This window comes from Delphinus delphis, chromosome 17, assembly GCF_949987515.2.
Source record: "Delphinus delphis chromosome 17, mDelDel1.2, whole genome shotgun sequence".
Taxonomy (NCBI): domain Eukaryota; kingdom Metazoa; phylum Chordata; class Mammalia; order Artiodactyla; family Delphinidae; genus Delphinus; species Delphinus delphis.
In genome coordinates this window covers 65,716,362-65,739,819 of record NC_082699.1, presented here as the reverse complement: position 1 = coordinate 65,739,819, position 23,458 = coordinate 65,716,362, and the positions used below count along the sequence as shown (strand labels likewise).

At 46.9% G+C, this 23,458-nt stretch overlaps 1 protein-coding gene across 8 annotated transcripts in view; it reads left to right on the top strand.

Annotated features, from left to right (window-relative positions):
- MTSS1 (MTSS I-BAR domain containing 1) overlaps positions 1-23,458 on the top strand; it is a 165,165-nt gene that overhangs the window by 76,038 nt on the left and 65,669 nt on the right. Inside the window, exon 1 of one of the 8 annotated variants that reach the window (XM_059995176.1) lies at positions 5,979-16,247. The exons of the other annotated variants lie outside the window; for them this stretch is intronic. The gene's annotated coding sequence lies outside the window, so the exon portion shown is untranslated. Of the gene's footprint in view, positions 1-5,978; positions 16,248-23,458 lie in introns of those variants that run through there. 8 annotated transcript variants of the gene reach the window in all.

The window sequence follows — 23,458 nt, the reverse complement described above, 5'->3', positions numbered from 1 at the left end:
GGAACAGGGGTCTGGGAGACAATCACAAAAGAAGCTCTCCCTCTAGGATGGCGTGTGTGGCAGCTCTGAGACAGGAAAGGGTGAAACCCAGCAAACAGGAAGTCACTGGGTCCCCTAATCCGGGGATCAGGGTGACTCAGGCTCAGTGCATTTTCCTGTCCTTGTGCCCCTTGGGCGATATAGCAAGTTCTTCCTGAGCGAGAGTTTTTTCCTGCTGGGTGTCAGCGGGGACTGTGCGACTCGGTGGAGACTCAGGTCCCAGATTGGCTGAAATAACTGCTTTTCTTGCAAAGGCTTTCACATTGTTCTTTATCTGGTCTGTGGTTTCAGGGAAGGGCCCTTCTACAGTCAGAATTCTAGAGAAATGTTTTTAATGTGACATGTTCCCAACTATAGTCATCTCTGGCCAAAAAAATGGGCCGCGAGGACCTTGTTTGGTAGCTCGAAGCAGGTGGAGCTGAACAGTGTAACTTCTGTGAGCGAGCTACGTGTGTGTAACAGAGACGCTCTTTGAGGGGGCGTGTCCTACTCAAGTTCTCGTTTTAGACTTCCTCGCATGACCGGTGGGTGCTATCAGCTTTCTTTGTGGCATGTTATCAGCTTAAGCCAGATGTCCTTTGGAAAAAGGCTCTTGTTGCCTGGTGCTTTAACACAACCTAGGAGGTGGCTTTTCTTAGATCATAATTTTAAAAATTGCCGTACGTGTGTTCGGGCAATGACAGTGTGAATGAGAAAGCAGAGGTGGTCCAGAGATTTGGGTTGAAGTCAGATAGACTTGATTCAGCAGATGGCCAACATCTAATGGATTCATACTTGGTGGTAGGCGCGGTCCTGGGCACACTTCAGGTATTAACTCACTTAGGCCTCATGACAACCCCGTGTGCTAGGTTACTGTTTTTTCCATTTCACAGAGGAATGGACTTGGGCAGAGGGAGGTAAATTGACATCCCCAAGGTCAACAGCTAGTAGATGGGCACCCATATTAGCTATCAAGGTCCTGCTGGCCCCAGCGATGGATGTGGAGTGGTGGATAAGTCTGATAGCTGTGATTTTGCTGGTAGGTCATACCGACTTTCTGAGCCTCAGTTTCCCCAACTCTAAAACTGGTACCCAAACCGTGCCTACTTTATGAGATTTGTTTTTTAGGGTCAGTTGCCCTGACATAGGGAGATGTCATGTTAATGTTTGGGGACAGTCTGGGGTGGTTGAAGGTTGAGTGTGTACGTGGCGCTGGTTTGTAAATGTCCAAGAAGATGGGGTGGAAACGGGAGGGCAGGAGTGGCGGGGGAGGAGACACGGCTGCCCTGGCCTGGGACATTGTCGTGATTTGGTTGTGTCGGACACCACATCCTGGTGACCTGGTTCCTTGTCATCACTATGTGCTCTGGCTGGAGTGACCCCTCCTCTCAGCATGAAGCAACAGGAGCCTGATTTCACAGCCCATTAAAATGCCGTCTCCTCACCTCCCTGGCTGGCCCATGGTATGATTTGGTCACCATCTGGGGGTCCCCCGTTCCACTTGATGCCTGTTAATAAGGCAGACTCTGGGTGGCTGGCTAAGCTCTGGTCTTTTCCGTATCCAGGAGGTAGCCTTCCATTTAGTATTGAAGGAGTTCATCCTCAAACAGTTCACAGTATTTTCCCCCAAGCATAAGAACAAAATCTTGAGCCTTTAACTTTCTGTAACTTTCTAAGAGCATTGCACCCTTTCCTTGCATTATAGCGCTCTGAGTCTGTGATCTTTCGAGATCACGGCGAGAGGGGCCTTAATGACTAAAAGTACTATCTCAGTGATTCACATTTAGTTCTGAATTCTTACTCAGGGAGCCGTGGTGGGTCATAAGCATTAATGGACGACCTTGAAGAACCAGGCCTGGTTCTAGGGGCTTTTTATATGTGCCTTCTTGTCTGAGCCTCACAACAGCCTTGTAAAGCTGGTATTGATGCCCTTATTGTATAGACAGAGGAGCTGCAGCCTGCCAGGGTCATGTGGTGGTCATGAAAACTGGTAAGAAGCAGGGCCCCAGCCCTCCGTCCACACCAGCGCATTGTTTAGGTATAAGGGCTGCTTCCTGCTGATAATGGTATGTACATCCTAGAGGTTTAAATGCTTTGTGCCATTTAGGGGAAAATTTTTCTTTAAAGGCCACAGAGTAAATAGTTTAGTGGTTTTCTTTTGTTTTGTTTTGTTTTAGTTTTTTTTTTAGTTTTTTTTATTTTATTTTTTTTAGTTTTTTTTTTTTTAGTTTAGTCTTTGAGAGCCATCGCGTCTCTGTCACAACTGCCCAACTCTGCCATTGTTGAGCAAAAGCAGCCAAAGGAAATAGGAAAATGGGTGGGCCTGGCTGTGTTTCAATAAAACTTTATTTACAAACATAGGCAGTGGGCCTGAGTTGGCCTGCAGTGTGTGGTTTGCCAACTCCTGATTAAGGGTTTAGTCTGAATGGAAACGGCTATTATTATTAGGACTATTACTTTCTGACACTTTTGGAAGATGGATAACAGGTAGCTCACAAAAGATAGGAAGAGTAACTCTTTTTTGGAGGAGATTCGATCACAATCCATTCTTGCTTGAGGCTGGATATCGTAGAAGCTGTGGGAGGGCTGGCTGTGTGCACCCCACGGCTTGGTGGTTGCAGATGTGGACCCCATGGGTGTTGGTTAAATTAGGCATTTTTCATCGTGGCATAGTCACAGCCATATGGTGTCTGTTTCACTGCAGGTCCCGCAGCCTTGGAGTCTCACTTTATCTCACTTTGTGATGAAATATCTCCTGGTCAGGAGCTGGGAGTGGATGCAGTTTGAGGGGAGGGTGGCTTTTGCTTCCTGCCTCCTGAACCTGAGACCAGGGCATGGGTGGCTGCTGGGCTTCCTTGGGAAATGTCACTGAGCTTCCCACTGGCTTTGGTGCAAAGGCCCCAAGCCTTTCCAAGTTACCGTATTTTCTGGAAACAGGGTGCACTCCTGTGGGTGCTAGTCTTGAAGTCTTGCTCAGGAGCTAGATGAGCTTCTTTGTGGGCCTGAGGAATTAGGGGAGGAGGGCAAAGTGAACTCTCAGTGAGTGGGTAATAGCTTTCTAATGGCTCTCTTCAGTATGAAAGTCTTAAAACTCAGGGGCATTTAGTCCTTTTTTAAAAAATAAATGTATTTGTTTATTTTTGATTGTGTTGGGTCTTTGTTGCTGTGCACGGGCTTTCTCTAGTTGTGGTGAAGGGGCTACTCTTTGTGTTCTCATTACAGTGGCTACTCTTTGTTTTCTCATTATAGTGGCTTCTCTTGTTGCGGAGCACGGGCTCTAGGCTCACGGGCTTCAGTAGTTGCAGCACGCTGGCTCAGTAGTTGTGGCTCATGGACTCTAGAGCTCAGGTTCAGTAGTTGTGGTGCACGGGCTTAGTTGCTCCGCAGCATGTGGGATCTTCCTGGACCAGGGCTTGAACCCACGTCCCCTGCATTGGCAGGTGGATTCTTAACCACTGTGCCACCAGGGAAGCCCGGCATTTAGTTTTTTAAAGCACTTGGGAAACCTTGGTTCTGTTGTATCCAAATATTGCATACCATTTTCTCAGTAGTAGTTTAAGTTTTGAAGGATTTGCCATTGGATTTCTTGCATGTTGTCTAAATTATCAAAGTGTGGATTTAACTTGCTTTTAAAAATCAGTGAATGTGTAAGAGATGCCTTATTTAAAAGATAATTTGAGAAACTCCAGGACTTATTCTTTGTGATCCAGGAAAATATGTTTAGAAGCTTAAAAAAAATTTCCTAGTATCTGATTATTTATTCCATTTATTTACAAAGAAATGCTGATTAGATGTCAGCTATATTTATTATTGCACATTTTCCAGATCATAAACTGTTTAATATATAATTGACTAAAGATGAGATGGCAGAGCCATTAGGTTAAAGGACTAAAGCTTGTGAACTCAGCCTTGGTAATGTTACCTTGGGAGGAAGGGAAGAAAATACAAAGGAAATGGATTCCTGGTTTCCTGAAGTTGAGATTTCAGCTTGGCCCAGGACTGCCATTAAAAAATGAATTAAGGACTTCCCTGGTGGTTAAGACTCCGCGCTTCCACTTCAGGGGCACGGGTTCGATCCCTGGTTGGGGAACTAAGATCCTGCATGCCGTGTGGTGCCGCCAAAAAAAAGAAAAGAATTAAATACAATTAAAAAAAAACCCACTGTCCATTAAGTGTATTTTGAATACGTCATCATTTTTTCTAAATAGACATATTTACAGTGGGGGGTGGTGGTGGGGAGAAATATAGCAGGAGCTATTGGGATTCGTTTGCCTTAGCAGCTCTTGGTGGTACCACGGTCTCTTTGAAGTTAGGTGAAGGTCATTGACCTTTCTGCCCCTAGAGAGCAAAGGTCCTTGTGTTACCACCTGGGCTGAGGGAGAAGGACGCTGGGTTTTGTCTGTTGGGGAACTTGGACAGCTGTTTCCATTGAAAGCTTGGAAGCTCTCAGAATAGTAAGATGCACGTGGTCATTATTGCTTTCCGGGCACTTATGATAAGGAGTTGAAGTCAAAGGTTTGAGCTTAAAATTGGAAATCATGCTGAGCTATAAGAGAGAAAATGAGACTTGGGAAAATAGTTTAGAAATTTTTTTTGTGAAGGGGTTTGCTTTAAGCTTGTGATTCCACAGTGGATGCACATTATTGTAGCTGCTCTAAGAGCAGTGTCATTAGGGTTCTTGTGGGGAAGAACAATTCTACCAGCCACCCTGCATGTGTGGGAGCCCCTGTTTTGTCCTGTACACAGAAAGATGTATATTTTGACAAACCCGAGAAAGTGTCTGAGTCAGGCGACCTTTTTTCACCTTTGGGTCCCCAAGACCTATCACAATGCCAACCTAATGGTCGGCCCCCACTAATGTTTATGGTTAAAGAACTGCATGACATGCCTAACTTTAGCCAGTTTATTTAGACAGACACATCCTTAGAAAAATGACTTAAGGGGCAGACACACTTTCATAAAATGTTTTAAGTCCTCTTACAGTTACCACATCATAAATGGATGACTTAAAGTTTCCTCATCCCCTGTTTGAAATAATCTCCTGGTTTCTCCATAATATTCTGCCTTTAGTGTTCAGATGTCAAAGCCTTGCTCACAGACCCTGGAAGGTTTTTTTCCCCATTTTGACATTCACTTGTTAAAATTAGGTCTGGGAAACCCCCCACTTGCTGCTCAAGGGACCCCAGGTGGAGACAGCAGGTAAATGTTTAGACATCGGTACGGTTTAGCAAAATTAGAGACTTAAATGTAATTTCCTTTTTCCTTCCTCTTAGTGAAAAAGATTAATTATGTTTACATGATGCTAAAATTACATTTTGGTAACATATGAAAATCAGACAGTTTGGAACTCAAATGGTGAAGATATCAAGATTCCACTCTTTAAGATCCGTTGCATTATGAACAAATTTGTTGATTAGAACTTCTTTCTTAGCGAGTGAGCATTCTGCCGTAGTCAGCCACTCTGAAGCAGGCAGTGGATCTCAGGGACTTTGGAGGACCAAGATGATTTCATCTGTGGCTGAGATCAAAGAAGACAGAGATAAGGTTGCCGGGGAAACGAGAGTGCTACAGAATTATGTGCTACTCACGCATTTAAATATGGTGTTGGTTTGGGAGCTCACACACACATACACACACACACAAATGATCATACATACGTGGAAATGGGCAATGCCCATGTGCCCAGGTCTTCAAGGAAATGACCCCAGGCTTAATGTGTCTCAAACTGTGGGCCTAAGGGGATCATATTCTGTCCCCTCTTTCAGTGGGTTCAAGCATCAGCTACTAACAGTGCGCTTCCAATTGGTTTTCATGAAGGTAGGCTGTGGAGATATCTCTTTAATGTACTTTCTCTCTCTCCATCACACACACTTCACAAACCTTTTTTTATACTCTTTTTATAGTTATTATAAAATATTGGCTATATTCCCCATGTTGTAAAATAAATACATCCTTGTAGCTTGTTTTACACCTAATAATCTTCTACCCCTATACTGCCCCTCCCCCTTCCCTCTCCCACAAACTTTTTGATAACTTTTTTTTCTGATTTTTAAAATAAATTCTTTGCACAGAATTTCAAAAACACAGAACAGTTATCCTCTTACAAATGTATAAAAATAACCTTTAATTTCACCACCTGGAAATACCTAACATAATATTTTATTGTACTTCTAATATTTTTCCATAAATATGTATATACATATATACATGCATGTGTGTATAGTTCAACTGTGTGAATGCACAATATTTTAAATATATTAATATATTACACATAAAGCCTCTAAGTTTGGGGTACAGATTTTTTTATTTTTTATTTTTTTTTTTTGCGGTACGCGGGCCTCTCACTGTTGTGGCCTTTGCCGTTGCAGAGCACAGGCTCCGGACGCGCAGGCTCAGTGGCCATGGCTCACGGGCCTAGCCGCTCCGCGGCACACGGGATCCTCCCAGACCGGGGTACGAACCCGTGTCCCCAGGGCGGACTCTCAACCACTGCACCACCAGGGAAGCCCTAGATTTTAATTTTTAAATTATATTGTAATAATTTTTTCATGGCTGCAGAAACATGAACTCATATGAACATGCAACTGTTTCTTCAGCCATTTCCCGGCTTTTGATTATATCTTTGTTCCCAGCATTCCAGTATTATAAATGATGCCACAGCAAGCATTCCTGTGCATTTTTTTTTTTTTTTGGCATATCTGATTTCCCTAGGTTAGAGTCCTAAGGTAGAATTACTGAGTCAAGACACAAGCATTTTTAAGGCTCTGTTCTTTATTGCCAAATGCTTTTTTTGGAAGGATTTGTCCAGATACCCTCTCACTAGATGGAGAGTTGTCTCCTTTACACTAAGTGTTAGCAGTTTTTTTTCACTCTGACAAGTTTTTGATCGAAGATCCTTACTTTTTTTTTTTTTTTTTTTTTTTTTTTGCTAATTATATAGAGCAGAAGAATGACAGCAGCTACTATGGATTGAGGAGTTATTATGCAGGGAGTTCTAAGTCTGTTATGTATCTTTAGTTCTCACAACAGCTGTCTGAAATAGGTTCCACTATCCCCATTTCACAGATGAGGAAACTGAGGCTTAGAGAAACAGAGGCCGTTGACTGTTTTCATATTTTCTTTAAGTTACATAGAAGAAAAGTGAGGTTGCCTTAAGAGACTCATTATTTCCCAATTGGGTGGGTTAATGCATATGTTACTAGCTGAGGAAATATCTGGAGTATTAAAGCTCAGTGAGACCCACATGGGTTGTTGGAAGGAAGATGAGAATTAGCTGAAACTGAGAAGAGTAGGCTGACTTTGGCTCCTTTTAAAATTGAGATGTTTTTCTTCTGAGTATAGTGTCCCCTCCCAAGGTATTTTGGGTGTGTCTTCTTGAACTTTGAGCTTTTGTTTAAAAGAAAAAATCTACGGAATGAGTGAAAGCTTTATCTGCTGTGATTGATTCCATTAAAAAAACTTAAGATGTGCTGAGCTTAGGGCCTTCTGTTCTGCCTGCTTTTTCATTCATACCACTTCCACCACAGAAAGTGTGTATTCTGCACCTGCTTCATTTCAGAGTTTAAACATCTTTCCAGTTAACTGTACATTTTATGAAATGCTAAGTATTGTACTTGAAACCAAGCCACATGGTTGTCCTTCTGGAACTATTTTCCTTTTAACCTTTTTAGACATGCTGTTTATTGAAAACAAAAGGTAAATAATTTAACTTTTTGCTGGATTTAGTTGTCTATGCATTTCTCTGCCCCTTGAAAAAAAAACACACTTATTCTCCTGTATCCTCATTCTCAGTAACTGCAATTGGAAGGAAGAGGGAAAAAAGATGCATCCACGTGAGCCAGTTCTTTTGTTTAACATCCGGGACTGATACTTTCTGAATTCTCTTCCGCTTGCCTCTCTTCCTTTTATCCATGTTGTTGATGAAATTAGAATTCATTCATCTTCTGGTGGGGGAAAACTCTGCTTCAGGATATAGCTTCTTGATTCATTTATTTGGGCTGTTTGAGCCAAGGAAGTTACTAAAATGAAGGGTTTTTAAAGTTCTGCCACCACACCAGCTGTCCATCTGGCTCTCCGTCTGTCCGTCCATCCATCCATCTATCTTCAGGGCTTTCAACTTTGAAGCACGCTGCTAGCCTCTGAGGGAGAAAGGTACACAGGCAGAGAAGGAGCTCATGATTATCGAGCATTTCTATGTTCCAAGGCTGGGGCTGGGTGCTTTCTCTATATTCTTATTGAATTTTTGTGGCAGCTGCGTGAGGAACACTGTTTTAACCACTCATTCCAGGGACTGAGGCTCACAGAAGTCCTGGGGCTTGTGAAGGTCATGGTTACTTAGACCCATGTTTGTTGGGGCTCACCTTTTCTCCTGCTCGAATACTGCTCTGCTTTTTGATGGCATCGCCCAGTGTTTGTCCCAAGGCACTTACAGGTGTGTGTGACAAACCCTATCTTAACTGGCCTCCAGTGGGCAGAGATGCTGCCCTCCCTCCCTGTGGTCCACAGTGGGGGTGTGATTGCTCCCTTGTCTGTCCCCTACCACATCTGCTCCCTCCAGAAGAGTGTGCTGTGCTTCTTGGCTAGTTGTGTTTTGTCCCCCAAAGTTGTTTTTACCTCTAGTACTTGCTTTTTGTAATTATGTGATTGAATGAAATATATTAATGGATGAATCCTGAGGGTGAAGAGACATGGTTTTTCTTGAAACTATATTGTGTGTTTTGGAAAGACTTGAAAAACAACTTATTAAAAAAAAATTCTGGTGTTTTAGGTATGGTTGAGCTGAATCGGTTTAAGTGAAGTGGTGGGGGGATCGTGGTGGTTAAAATCTAGAAGGATTCTTCTCTTTGCAAGTAGTGAAACTCTCCTTAAAGGAACTTGAAATCATATATTGCAGGGTGTGGTTTTTTGCTAGAAAGACCACAGACCTCCATACAGCAGATCCATACTCGAAAGGAAAGACCTTGGCCCTTTATCACAAGACTGAAGAATGAATGTTTTAAGTTAAAGTGTTTAAAGGGTGTGTATACTTTCTGAGTCCTTTCCTGCTCTGACTTCTTAAAATAATCAACCAACCATCACATCAGACAGGATAGTTTTTCTACTGACCCGGAGTGACTGCATTTTCTTAGCATTGCCTCCAGTTGCTTGGTGGGAAATAGGCTCAAGAGGGTGAAAGAATAGGGAGTGGGCTGCCTGGGAGTCGAGAGAACTGGGTTCTTAGCCCAGCATGATCAGTTGTAAGAACTAAGGGAAGCCACTCAGTTTCCTCATCTGTGAAATGGGATGAAGAGCTCTTCTTCAGCACTGAAGTTGAGAAGGGTCCAGCTAGTAAACAGTATATGTGAAAGAGCCTTTCACATAGTAGGTGCTCATTAAATGTCAGCTCAGTGTGATAGGCTTATTATATTAGTCTGTCTTTATAATGTTTATCTCATTCACTATTATTATTAGTTTTGGCGGGCAGGCAGTTTAGCAGAAATCTTGTTCAATTAGGCTTCCCAGCTCCCAAGTTTATGCACATTTAGACAGTAACGGTCTTAACACTACATAGAAAAGAAATCTGTGAGGCAAGTTAATACTATCAGAAAGATCGTCTGTTTAATAGCATCTGCTTTTATGGCACTTTAGAGAAGCTTGTTTACAGAGTTTTGTTGTGAGAATTTTACATCTTCATTAAAGCAGGTTGCTCGGACTTCTGCTTGCCAACACCTTTTAACCTAGCTCATTATTGTATATGCATTTGAAAAATAGTAGTCCTTTTTTTGTTGTTAAAATGTCTAGTTAATACATCCATTTGTATCGCCAGTTCAGCCTTTTGATGAATTCAAAGTGGCCTTCCCAGTTAATTAAAATTCTTTACCTTGTGGGGGCTGTTTCTGTATTTCTGACATGATATTTATCACTTGTTTGCTTTTAACATTAAGGCAGTAATCACTAGTGATTAAGAAATGCATCACTGTCCTCTGCTACTCATTCTTTTGTGGCCTCAGGGTCCCTGTCACCCTCCTGTGTCCTGACCAAAGTGGCAGGAAGTATGTCTATGATGGGTATTAATCTAAAAGCTCCTAGGTTATTATAAGGGAAGCTTTTGGGGGATATTTCAGCTTCATGCTTGAATGGTAGTAATTAGCTCTGTGGCCCTTTCTGTTCTCTTGGAGCACAGGGGAGACCAGAACTGCTCTGAGGCTGTGGGGACCGCAGGTGTCTGCTTATCCCATCATGGACCCTGCGGTTTCCTGACAGTGTTCTAGAGGGGACGGATCTCCTCCAGGGAAGGAACTTTGAAAATGGAATGTCCGAATGTGATCCCTTTTCCTGTTTCTTCTCTTTCCAACCTTATCTTTTGGATGACTGGGGCTTCCTTTGAAGCTCCATTCAGCAGCGTTACTGAATTCTAAGGGCCAGTTTGGTTGTGGATTTGATCACAAACACTTCCGTGTACTTTCTTAACTATGTCTTCTCCATTGATCAAAGGGAAAGACCTTTAACATTGGGTAGCAGTGTTCAATCTTTAAACCTTTCGTAGTCATGACATTTGAAATTTCCTTAGATCTCTCTAAGGTTAAAAAAAATTATGATTAACATCTTTATTAGATTTATTGTCAAAGGCCACATTCTCTGACTTAAAGGATAATACCATAAAGTGAATGTCTTCTGCCCTAAAAAGATAGAGGAATCACGGAATTTCATGAGAAGGAAGGGGAGGTTTCTCAGGTGATTTTTATTATGCACGGTAAAGCTTGGGAAACGCTATCCTAACTCGCAACTGAAATTAATACATCTCCTTTATAAAGTCCCAAACCTGTTTCACCTCCTGAATTTATCTAACTTGTGTCTGAGTCTTCTATGAGAGCAGACTTTCTTTGAGGGCAAGTTCAGACTGATTTGGTTTCGTGTTCCCATAGCAACCTTCACACCTGGGCTCAGTCGGAGTTTGTATGAAATGAACGAATGAGCAAGTGCACGCATCCCAAGTGTAGCTATGAAACCCAGCCCTCTAGCTTTTAGAGGCAGATCACCCCTTCACTTAAAGGCTCTTCGGGAGAACACTGCTTTGGGTGAAGAATCTGAGGCCCAAATGTGACACAGAAATTCCACTCCTGCCAGGATGTGACTGGAAATGACCACCTGTTTCCTGCAGGCCCCAGCATGAAACAGCAGCTGAGCCAAGGCCAAAAGTTTGCAGATGCTCTCACCCCCTCCTGCCTGCATTTCTGCAAGTGTTTGGTGCTCACCCTCCAGTACCAAGCCCCGCACCAGCCCATCCATCAGAGCCCTGTACTCTGCTTCCCCCTTGGGAGAAGGGCTTCCTTGGGCTTGTATCCCCGCCTCAGCCCACTCAGGCGCCTCACCCCATGCATCCCTCATTTGGTACTGGCCGTGAGTGATGCTTTTTTTTTTTAAATTAATTAATTTATTTACTTTTGGCTGCGTTGGGTCTTTGTTGCTGTGCGCGGGCTTTCTCTAGTTGGCGGCGAGCGGGGGCTACTCTGTTGCCGTGTGCGGGCTTCTCATTGTGGTGGCTTCTCTTGTTGCAGAGCATGGTCTCTAGGCACACCGGCTTCAGTAGTTGTGGCTCACGGGCTCTAGAGTGCAGGCTCAGTAGTTATGGCGCACGGGCTTAGTTGCTCTGCGGCATGTGGGATCTTCCCAGACCAGGGCTCGAACCCGTGTCCCCTGCATTGGCAAGTGGATTCTTAATCACTGCACCACCAGAGAAGTCCCATGAGTGATTCTTTTTTTTATTTTAAATAAATTTATTTATTTATTTTTATTTTTAGCTGCACTGGATCTTTGTTGCTGCACATGGGCTTTCTCTAGTTGCGTTGAGCGGGGGCTACCGTTCGTTGCGGTGCGCAGGCTTCTCATTGTGGTGGCTTCTCTTGTTGTGGAGCACGGGCTCTAGGCATGAGGGCTCAGTAGTTGTGCCTTGCGGGCTCTAGAGCTCAGGCTCAGTAGTTGTGTCGCACGGGCTCAGTTGCTCTGCGGCATGTGGGATCTTTCTGGACCAGGGCTTGAACCCCTGTCCCCTGCACTGGCAGGTGGATTCTTAACCACTGCGCCACCAGGGAAGCCCCCCATGAGTGATTCTTTATTGTTACCATCCGAAACCTCTCTTGCTTCTGTTTGCTTCTCTAGTTCCCTCTCCATTTCTCTGTTCTCTTTCACAGAATATATACTTGGGAGGGATTAGATTAATAAATTCATTTTAAAATCCAGCCACCTTAATCTGAACTCTCTTTTGAGGGGGCAGGATGGCCCTTTAGGAAAGTATGAACAAGTGTGCTTGTTTTGGAGTAGACAGTCCTGGAGCCTGGTACTTCTTCTGGGGCCTTAGCAGGGCCACAGTTTCCTGGTCTTTGGGTTAAATGTCTGACTCTCTGGGTTGTTGTGATATCAGCGTGGGGGACCATGTAAGGTACAGGGCATGCAGCAGAAGATTAAAAGATCCTTCCTTCCTTAGCCATTTCCATGGACACCAGAGGAAAGTCTCATCTTAGTTCCAGGTTTTATACCTTTGAATTTTTAAATGATGTAAGCAAGTCCTGAAAGATCATGCAGTCGGTAGAGTCAGTTGCCATTGGCTCCCTGCCCACAGCAAACGCTGACCTTTGGTTCCTCTAAAGAGGCTCTGAGGCCATCACACAAGGTCACGATGGAGCCCCACGTGCCGAGATGTGAGGCAGCCCCCTCTCGAGGGCGCCTTCCTGATGGCGGTGGTGTTCGGGTGCTTTCTGTTTGTTGTACAGGAACCCTTGGAGACTCAGTCTGCGAGCTCTGAGGCTCTGAGTGACAGCTAGGTGTGCATTTCCTCAGCCAGGATCAGGAGGCCTTAGTGATCACAGCTAAATGAACAGGGAGGGCTCTTGGGCAAATAAAGCTTAATTTGTCATAGCTGTCACAATGATCGTGTCACATTGGCTGCCCTTCGGAAAACTTTTTGGAGGTAAGCTCCCTGAGTTAATAATAACCTTTGTTACAGTTTCCTCGCATTTGGAGTCTCAAAACATGTTTAATAAAAAAGAGAGAAAGAAATCTGCCGGTAACTGCAAATAAACCCAGAACCTGTGTCTGAGGCTGCTTTGGACTTTGTGTCATAGCCTGAGGAGCCTGGCAAACAGACCCTCTCACCTTTGTGTTCAAGACCTTCCTCAGAGACTCGTTCAATACTTGGTGTATGTACAGGGCATTTTATTTAGCCTAGGTGAGAATACTGAGAAAGTAAACTTCCTCACTATTTTGTTTAGCAGCCAGATGGAAAGCATGGTAGCAGTTGAACAAAAGAGAAATCGGGGGGCCATAAAATAAGTGGATAAGTGGACTCCACCTCGAAATAGGGCAATTGCAGTACAGACAATAACAGCTTCAGGACATCCTCGCAACAGCAGTGATTGAGCACCCACTGCCTCCTGGGTCTGGCAGTGCTTTGGAGGGTATAAAGATGAATAAGCCACTCTCCCCAGCCTCAAGCAACTTAGCGTGGCAGATGGGAGATAACCCACAATAAGTGACAGTGATAAGGATTTTCCTGCGCTCTGGCTAGAGGGACCTGGGGCTTTATAGGAACAGCGGTGTTAGGGCCTTTGGCTGGGATGTATCAGGCATTACACATTTCTCTGTTTACATGTAAATTTACAGATGAGCATTTTAGGAAAGAAATCCAAGTCTTCTTAAACTTTGGAGACGGCAGCCATGTTTCTGGGCTAACTGGAGTTGATCTGCTGTCTGAAGGGGAAGGTACAACCAGCATACTCTCACTTTACTGACTTGTGAGGCAACGTAGAGCAGCTGTGTCCTGTGACTTGTTCTGTGCGTTTGTTTCCTCCTCTTCTCTCAAGTGCTGTTCCTTAATCTTTCTTGTTTTCAACCCCAAAGTGAGGTTTGCTTAGAGGAAGAAAGGGAGAGGAGAGAAGTGACGACTGGAGGGTTAAGAAGTGGGCGTTTGATGGAGCTCCTTTTATGTTCCAGGCTCTGAGCAAGGCTGATTCAGCATTAACTTAACACAAATCCAGGGAGATTGTGCAGGGTTGAGAACGTGCCCTGTTCCCTTTTAGTAAATGAGGAAACGGAGTCAGAGGCGAGTTTGTTGTTTTGCAAAAACAAAACGTTGAGGGTTCATTATTTTGTAAAGACAAAACATTCATTAGGGCTCTTTAAAATCATTTGCTGTCTTTTAAAATTGTCACATAGAGCAGCATTTTTCAAACACTGCTGTGCACAGGCATCACTTGGGGGTCCTGTCAGATGCGGGTTCTGAGGCGGCCAGTCTGGGTGAGGCCGGGGATGCTGCATTCCTGTGGAGCTCCTGGATGTTGGGGCTCCTGACCCAGGGACCACGCACTGAATACCAAGGGCATGGACTGTACATCTGCCGGTTGTTGTTTTTAGCAACAGGGAAGAAAAGGGATTTAGACCAAGGAAAATGTGAAGGCTCTAGTTAGCTGATCACAGAAATCAGGCTGGTGACTTACATTTTCCAGTTGTCATAACCCTTTTGGTAAAGGGTGTGTCCTTGGTGACAGGTGGAGATCTCTTCGTATTTGTAAATATTTATACAGTGTGGTTTGAAAGGATGATGAAGGAAAGTACAAAGAAACATAGGGGTCATTGGAGCTTTGTAGATCTCATTTAGAAGGACTGGCCTATACAGTATCCTTCTTACTGGTCTCAAAGGAAGCTGCCTGGAGAAGGTCATGGCTATTTTGTCCTTTTGATGAATGTCTACTTTCATACCTAAATTTGGATCGGGATCACACCTTGAAGTGTGAGAGCAGTCATTGCATTAATTGCTCTCGGCAACTAATTTCACTTTGCTCCATCAGTGTGGCCATTGCTCAGATCTTCCAGGGAACCATTTCTAGAACTACCATCAGAACTCTACACAAATATCGAATTGGAATCAACAAACATTACTTTAAAACCATTCACTGTGGTAACTTTGTTTTTGTTGTTGTTGTTGTTGTTTTGCGGTACGCGGGCCTCTCACTGTTGTGGCCTCTCCCATTGTGGAGCACGGGCTCCAGACGCGCAGGCCCAGTGGCCATGGCTCACGGGCCCAGCCACTCCGCGGCATGTGGGATCCTCCTGGACCAGGGCACGAACCCACGTCCCCTGCATCGGCAGGCGGACTCCCAACCACTGCGCCACCAGGGAAGCCCTGTTATTTAAAATAATTAATCAATTTATATTTGGCCGCGTTGGGTCTTTGTTGCTGTGCGTGGGCTTCTCTCTAGTTGCAGCGAGTGGGAGCTACTCATGGCGGTGCGCGGGCTTCTCATTGCAGTGGCTTCTCTTGTTGCGGAGCACGGGCTCTAGGCATGAGGGCTCAGTAGTTGTGGCTCGTGGGCTCTAGAGCGCGGGCTCAGTAGTTGTGGCACATGGGCTTAGTTGCTCCGCGGCATGTGGGATCTTCCCAGACCAGGGCTCAAACCCGTGTCCCCTGCTCTGGCAGGTGGATTCCTAACCATGGTGCCACCAGGGAAGTCCCCACTGTGGTAACTTTGTACCCCACTGAGATCGGACCTAATTTTTCCAATAGGAGTTGGAGCCAAGTCCTGGTACCAGGTTGGGTGACAAAGCTGTTCAATACCGCTTACGATCAGAACGTGTGTATGACCGTGAAACAGTCGCAGAAACGGGTTTTCTTAAGTTACTTATAAACCTGATTCTGACAGCTGTTCTTCAATGTGAGTTCCCAAAAGTTTCTGACCAACAGTAGGTTTATTAAAGTGTTGGCTCCTAAGACAGCAACAGCCCCTTGGTTGGAGAAATTTCCAGTTGGTAACAAGATCCAGCATATTTTTTGCTGACTTTGGTTTGTGGTGTGTGCGCGCTAATAAAGGGCAGTGTGGAGAGTCAGCTCCTTACCTCTTCCTGCCTGTTCTGTTTACCTTCTGTTAAAACCAAACCTGCAGGACAGCCATCACCACGTGTCAACTCCAGATCTGTTTATCTCAGGGGCGAGGCCAGGAGGCTGGGTGTGGGTGGTCGGGCAGTGATGGGAGCCTTAGCTTTGCTGCCTTTGACTCTGGAGAACCCTGGGTCTTATTCTGTAAGCAGTAGGGCCCGATGAGGCAGGATCTGTTGTAGGAGGTTGACAAAGATGAGAGTGGTGCTGCAAATGATTTGAGCTGGGAAGAGACAGAAGCCGGTAGACCCGGGAGCCTTTGGGAGTGATGTGCACGGTATGGAGCCAGAGACATCTTAGGACACAGTTGGGGAGCCTTGAGGTGAGTGAGGGACAGGTAAGAGTTGACCAGGACTCGAGGCCGAGTGCCTGGTGAGGCCCAGGGGAAAAGCAGGGCTGTGAGCGGGGTAACGGCCAGCTGCCCGGGACAGGCTCTGACCTGCACAGAGGTGTTGGGACCCTGTTGTGTAGACAAAACCTTTACTTCGTACGTGCCTTCGGTGTCTGCAAGGGCTCACGTGTTGTGTGTCTTGCGTTTGCTGGCCCTGAAGTAAAGGACATTTTGTGTCAATGGGGAGATTCCTGGGTCAAGGTAGTGACCGTGTCCTCAGGGCCCCCAGCTGTGGCAACTCGCCTGGAATCAGAGTCCAGAAGCGCCAGCCTGCCCCGTCCCCCGACCTCCTTGCCTTTGACCTCAGTGCCTGGTGTGTGAGGTGCTTTAGGCCCAAGGGCAAAGCCTTGTGGTGCTGGCTGACGAGATGTTTAAGTGCCACCGTTAGTCACTGTTTTCCCTTCCTTACACAAGTGGGTCTTCGGCTCCAAGTGTGGTTGGCAGCTTTATCTCGGTGATGCTGCTGTGTTAAACTGTGTATTTAAGAACACAGTGGTGGGTGGCAGAACATTGCAAACTACCAGGCGGGTTCTGGAGTGCCATGGCCAGAAGTTTCCCGAAGGATGAAAGTGATGAGAGGCGGGATGTGGTGACTTGGGTTCTACCCTTAAATGTTGGCAATAGCAGGGCCCACTGCTGTTTTGGGGGGCGGGTAATGATTTTGTGCGAAGTGCTTTACGTGCATTATTTTGTTTACTTCTTACAACTGCCTTGTAAATAACTACTGCTTTACAGGTGAGAGTGTTCAGGCCGGTTGGGCTGCGTAGCTTGCTCTAAGTCAATGGCCAGTGAGTAGTGTTGCTAGAACCGGAACCCAGATTTTTCTGACCCCAAAGCCTGTGCACTAGACCAGCATATCTCAGACTTGAAAGTGCCTGCAAACCACTGGGGTTCTTGTTGGGATGTAGGCCGTGATGTAGGAGGTCTGGAGCAGGGGCCCCCAGGTCTTGCTGCTGGTCCGTGGGTCCCGTTGTATAGCCAGCGTCTATACCACCTGGTATGTGGCTGAATTTCTTTGACTCTCACTTCCACTATTTGTAAACCAAGGACATCAGTTCTTGCTTGCTCCTCGTTCCTTAGAATTGTGGGGAGAAATCAGATCGTAGATGTGACATCTTTGAAAATCAGGGGCTTCCCTGGTGGCGCAGTGGTTAAGAGTCCTCCTGCCAATGCAGGGGACACGGGTTCGGGATCTGGTCTGGGAGGATCCCACATGCCGTGGAGCAACTAAATCTGTGCGCCACAACTACTGAGCCTGCGCTCTAGAGCCTGAGCGCCACAACTACTGAGCCTGCGCTCTCAAAATAGAGAAAGCCCGTGCAGCAACGAAGACCCAACGCAGCCAAAAATAAATAAATTAAAAAAATCAAAATAGTGAAAACTCTCAGTGACCTCTCTCGTCCTTTTTCTTCTCAGTCCTTCCCCTTCCTCAGCTTCCAGGTCTCATGCTCTGCCCCTGCTCCATCCCCGAGTCACCTTTTCCCTGAGTGAATGACACCCACCTGTGTAACGGGCCTGCTTGGCTCTCGATGGCTGTGTTGACAGATGGTATAATATGTGCAATGTGTTTTTAAAAAACTCATAGTTAAAACGAAGATGGGGCTTCCCTGGTGGTGCAGTGGTTGAGAGTCCGCCTGCCAATGCAGGGGACACGGGTTCGTGCCCCGGTCCGGGAAGATCCCACATGCTGCGGAACGGCTGGGCCCGTGAGCCATGGCTGCGGAACGGCTGGGCCCGTGAGCCATGGCCGCTGAACACGCGCGTCCGGAGCCTGTGCTCTGCAACGGGAGAGGCCACAATAGTGAGAGGCCCGCGTGCCGCAAAAAAAAAAAAAAAAAAAAAAAATGAAGATGAAGACTCATGATGCTCACAGAGGGAATTTTAGTTGTCCGGATGATTCACTTAGGGAGACCTCTTGTTCTTCCAGGGTGTTGGGGAGGCCTTGCGCTGTGCTCTCTGGGAGAAAGGACCCACTCTTCAGTCAGGCTCTCTGTGGGTTGGGATGGAAACAATGTCTGCCCAACCTCCACCAGGACAGGAGGCTACTTACATCGGAGGCGCTTGTCTGTCTCAGCAACTGGGAACGTAGGTGCTTGTACTTGGGGTCTGTTTTGGGGAGGGGCTTACACAAAATCCAGCTGTAGTGTGGCTCAGTGGTCAGATCTTGGGTGTCAGAGTCAGGTACCCTTAGAGCTCAGTACCCAGCTTGAGCATTTCTTAAGCTCTGTCACTTTAAGTGACCTAATTGCCCTGAGTCTCAGTTTCCTCGTCTATAAAATGGGCATGATAATAGTACCTCCTCACAAGTTTGCTAGAAGAACTAAAATAAATTAACATGTGTATAGAGCTTAAACCTTGGCCTGGCTCCTGAGCTCTCCGTGTATGTTAACTGTCATTTGCCCTTTTTGCCCCGTGGGCCCTCTTGGTGGATAAAACTCTCCTTTAGATAGTCTAGGATGACATGAAATCTATGCATGTTCCTTCCAGAACGTGCCATGGTGTAATGGGACCTGAAGGACAGACTTTGGAGCTAGACCCTATCTGGATTTGAATCCTGGGTTGACCCACATACAGCAACTTTCTCTTAGCCTCAGTTTCCTCATCTTTAATACAGAGGTGGGGACTTCCCTGGTGGTCCATTGGTTAAGAATCTGTCTTGCGATACAGGGGACGCCGGTTCAATCCCTGGTCCGGGGACTAAGATCCCACGTGCTGCAGGGCAGCTAAGCCTGCACGCCACAACTAGGGAGCCCACGTGCTGCAACTACAGAGCCCACGTGCTCTGGAGCCCGCACGCCACAACTAGAGAGAAGCCCGAGTGCCACAACTAGAGAGAAGCCCGCGTGCCTCAACGGAAGATCCCACGTGCCGCAATTCAGACCCGATGCAGCCAAAAATAAATAATAAATTAAATAAATAAATAATAAAATGGAAGGAGGTGGGTAACGTAACACTTGTCTCCGAGGGTTGCCATGAGTGAGGATTAAATGAAATTATATCCAGTGCTTCTCACAGTTTCTGGCCCACTGTAGACACCCAAGCTCAGGAGTCTATTAGTGAACTAACAAAACACTTGGAACTTGGATGTTCTGTAAATTGCTCTTGTCAGTGGGGAAAGAACTCCCTTTGGGATTGGTGCCATTGCTTTTGGCATCCTGAAAGCCTCCTTGCCCAGGACAGTGGACTTGAAGGTGAGCGAGCCCTGTCTTCTCCAGGTCCTCCCGGCGGTGTCTGCTAGCCCTTTTCCAGAGCCCCTGCTGTGCGGGCCTGTGGGGGACGGAGGTGGGGGTCCCGCTGGGCTCACCTACGGTCCCAGGTTCCTCGGGCGAGCTGTGGGGAGCTGGAGATGAAGCCTTCCTGCTACTCAGGGGCATAAATGCCAGCCCGGGGCTGGGTAAGCAGCCTGCTGCTGGTTCGTGTCATTGGATCTAGTGTCCTGTGGCAGTGGTGTAATTGGAACAGATAATTGGAGCTGTGTACTGGGAGCATGATCCAGGAGTGAGAAGGCCAGGGGCGGCAAGGTTGATGGAGCTCAGACTTGTTGCCTGTGATGGGAAGCACCCCTCTTCCCCTGCCAAGCTTTTAGCCTCTGCTCCTTTTAGGGGCCTGTCCTATACTGTGCACCACAGCTAGTGTTCTATCCATCGGGTGGTTCTATCCCTAGGAAATGGCGATTTTTTTTTTTTTTCTAAAGTGCAGCTCATGTGGCTTCCCCGGTCTTCTTTCCCTGGCTCTCTGTGACCTGTGGAAATTCAGACACCTCAGGCTGGCACCCGAGGCCTCTCAACTCCCTACCTGACCCCCTGAGTGGTCCCTGGGGGACCCACGGTGCTGCTCGGGCTCTGATCCCATCCTGCCTTCTCTGTGACTTATTCCCGGCACCTTCCTGCCTTCCTGGTCCCCTGTCACCTCTTCTCCTTGGCTGCAGCTCTATGTTTTGGAGGAGTTGAGAATGGGGTTTTGGGACCTGACAGCCCCGGTTTGAATCCTTGCTCCAACACATTCTCACCTTGTGACCTTGGAGAAGTGACAACCTCTGTGAGCCTCAGTCTCCTTCTTTATCAAGTAGAGGTGCCTGCCTTGTGGGATTGTGGAGAAGGGGAAGTGTCGAGTGCCCAGTGCATGCAGTGGAGCCCAGAAGCGTTAGCTCATGCAGTGATTGGGCTCCAGTTTCTCCCTGATCGCCAACCCTCATCCTTCGAGCACTCACTTAAATAATTTAATGGAACCAGCTCTAGATAGTTTAAGAGGACTCCAGGTCTTCAGGTAGCCCGAAGGCACCGTGAAGACGCCATCAGAGGTGCCAGGGAGCGGGAGAGGATAAACATAGCCTCAGTTTCTCTTTTGAGAACCGGCTGACAGCTTCTTGAGGCCCTGGAAAGTTTTCTCTGTGTGAACTTTGACCTGGTGAACGGGAATGTGGGGGGGACCCCAGGGGTGGAGCAGTATCCTGTGACGGGCTCACTTCGACTCCAGGTGTGCAGGCTGGCCAGGGGCTGGGAACAAACTGCTGTCTCATCAGCCACAGTGACCGGGAGATGCCTCGGGAGACCTTAGTGCCAGGGCGGCATGCACCAGCCCCTGCGACCATCACCATGTAGATGCCATCCCTGCTTCCTTTCTCTTCTGTCTGCTGGAACAGAGGCTGGGGCCACGCCCAGAGGAAGAAACCTGCAACCAGATATCCCAGGCGGAATTTGCAGGGCACTCTGATCTGTTCTCACTGAGTTTTGGTCATTTCTATCCACCCTATCCTGTGATCAGGTACATCTCATCACCTCTTTTCCAAGGGCAGGAGGAGTGCTTCCCAATAAACACTGCCTCATGGAATGGAATCACACTAGATTCCTATGACCCCCTGCTCTGTGGCTGAGATTGCTAATTTCTGGACTTCATGCTTCTCAGGTCTTTTTGACTGGGGCTACCTGGGCTATGGGATTGTTTTCTAGCTCAAGCATCTCGGCAGAAAAGGCAGCTGAAAAGCTGTCCGTGGTCTGGACCAACGCATGTAGAATGCATGTAGAAGGTTCTCCAGAAAAGAACCAGTGAAACATTAGAAAGACTCCGTGTAGTGAGAAATTATTCTACTTCTGGAAGATCCATGCACCCCAACTTCCTCTCCTGCAGTCCTTCAGATTGGCTGTGGTTTGGCCTTTGTCTGGTCCCTTCACTCATTCCCATCATCATCCTCATCATCCTCATCATCCTCATCATCCTCATCACCATCCTCATCACCATCCTCATCACCATCCTCATCATCATCATCCTCATCATCATCATCATCATCATCATCATCATCATCATCATCCTTGTCAGCATAGTGTTGTGCTTAAGAGCCCTGGCCCTGGAGTCATAATGGGGTTTGAATCTCAGCCTCCCCCTTCCTGTCCTCGTCAGGCTTTGCACAGTACCCTGCCTGTAGTGGGTGCTCATTTTGCTTATATCAAAGGCACACACTATGGAAAATTGACCCTGTAAGCCCACTGGGAGGTGCAGGCGGGCACTGGGGACATTGCCCGGATGTAATCCTGTCATCCGGATTTCTTGGATGGACACACTGCTGTGTATGAGGGTTTGCTCATGAAAATGGATGTGTAGCCTTCCTGTTCTGTAGCAGCGCCTAGGTGTCTGTTCATTAAGAAATTAAAGAAAACTCGATGTGTTTAAAGAAGGCAGCATAGCTGTGCTCGCAGCTGGAGCATTTAAGTGCCTTTCACAGTGGTTCTCAAAGCTGCAGTTTCTGTGTGTGTGTATTTGGGTCTTATTATTATCCTTAAGTTCTCTACCACACGTTCATTTCTCTGGACTGGACTCCGGCCTATAAGAATGAGTCAGAATTATTGTGATAGGTTCAGTGCAAAGATGAGAAGGATTCTGCCACTTGCCCTTGTGGAGCTCTTTGCATTTTGTAGTGTATTCTCAGGTGATTTATCTCATATGTTCCCTGAGTAGAATCTTAAAAGGCCCACTTTGCTGACAAGCACGCCGAGGCTCAGAGAAATCCTTCCCAGGGTCGCATAACTAGCAGGAGGCCGAGCCCGGACGTGAGCCTGATTCTGCCCAACAAAGAAGGACAGCCGTTCGCACGTGCCTTCTCATTCACTCTTCTTTCTGGCTCCCAAGCCCCAAGTCCTGCCCAGAAAACCATTTCCCCTAAAAGGGGATGATTTGCATATTTGGATCTGAAATCCACATACCCAGGCCCCGACAGATTGGGGGCCTCCGTGCTCTTCCAGCCGCTGAAGTATCTATCGGGGAAATGTGGCCGTGTCGTTTATAGCATTTATCTATGAAACAAGGACAAGGAGCTGAGTGTCAGGAAGTTTCCAGGCATTTGCCAGACATCTGCCATTTGTCAGGTGGAGGGCAGGGAACAGCTTTGGGTGAGGGCTTCGTTCATTCTCGTGCCCACACTTCCCCGCTCTGGGCCAGTGCACCCCTTTGGGTCAGCCTGCAGTCTCCTCCCGCTGTCTGCTGGTTGGTCTCCATTTATCCGGACAGGCATCTACTTCAGCGCCATCAACACACCTGGCACAATACAGGGATATGTGGCCCTCCCGGTGGCGCCCGAGACTCAGCCAGGCCAAACTGCCGCCTCTTGATTTCCGTGTCTGTTCATAGAACTCCCAGTCGAGGTTGCCTGAGCCTTGGATGTCAAACTTACTTTCCATTCCTGGTCCTGCCTCGCTCATCACCCTCTGCTCTCAGGGTGAACAGATGCTGCTCCCTGCAGCCCTCCCATACCCATCCCTTACTTTTTTTTCTCTCTCTGTCACATCACCCCCTGAGTCTAGACTGCTTTGGGTCACCTCCCCTCTGAACGTTGGTCCGTGCCTCTCACCGGCCCTTCCGCAACCTGGACAGAAAATCTTGCGCCACGGCCCTGCCCTGCTCCGAAAGATGGCGCTCCGTTGCCATCGCTTTGGAGCTCTTTCGTAGCTCATGTGAAACAGTATGTGCGGGCTCCCATCTCCCCTACTCTGGGATCCAGTCCTTGGGAGCAGGGCTGTCTTGTTCTTCTTTTGTCTGTACAGGTCTTTGCACACTGACGAGTTTTCTCGACTCTGTGCATGAGTGCTGACTAGCATGTTTCAATGGGGCCTGCAAGGAAATCTCTCCCCTTTGTTTTAAGCTGATTTAAG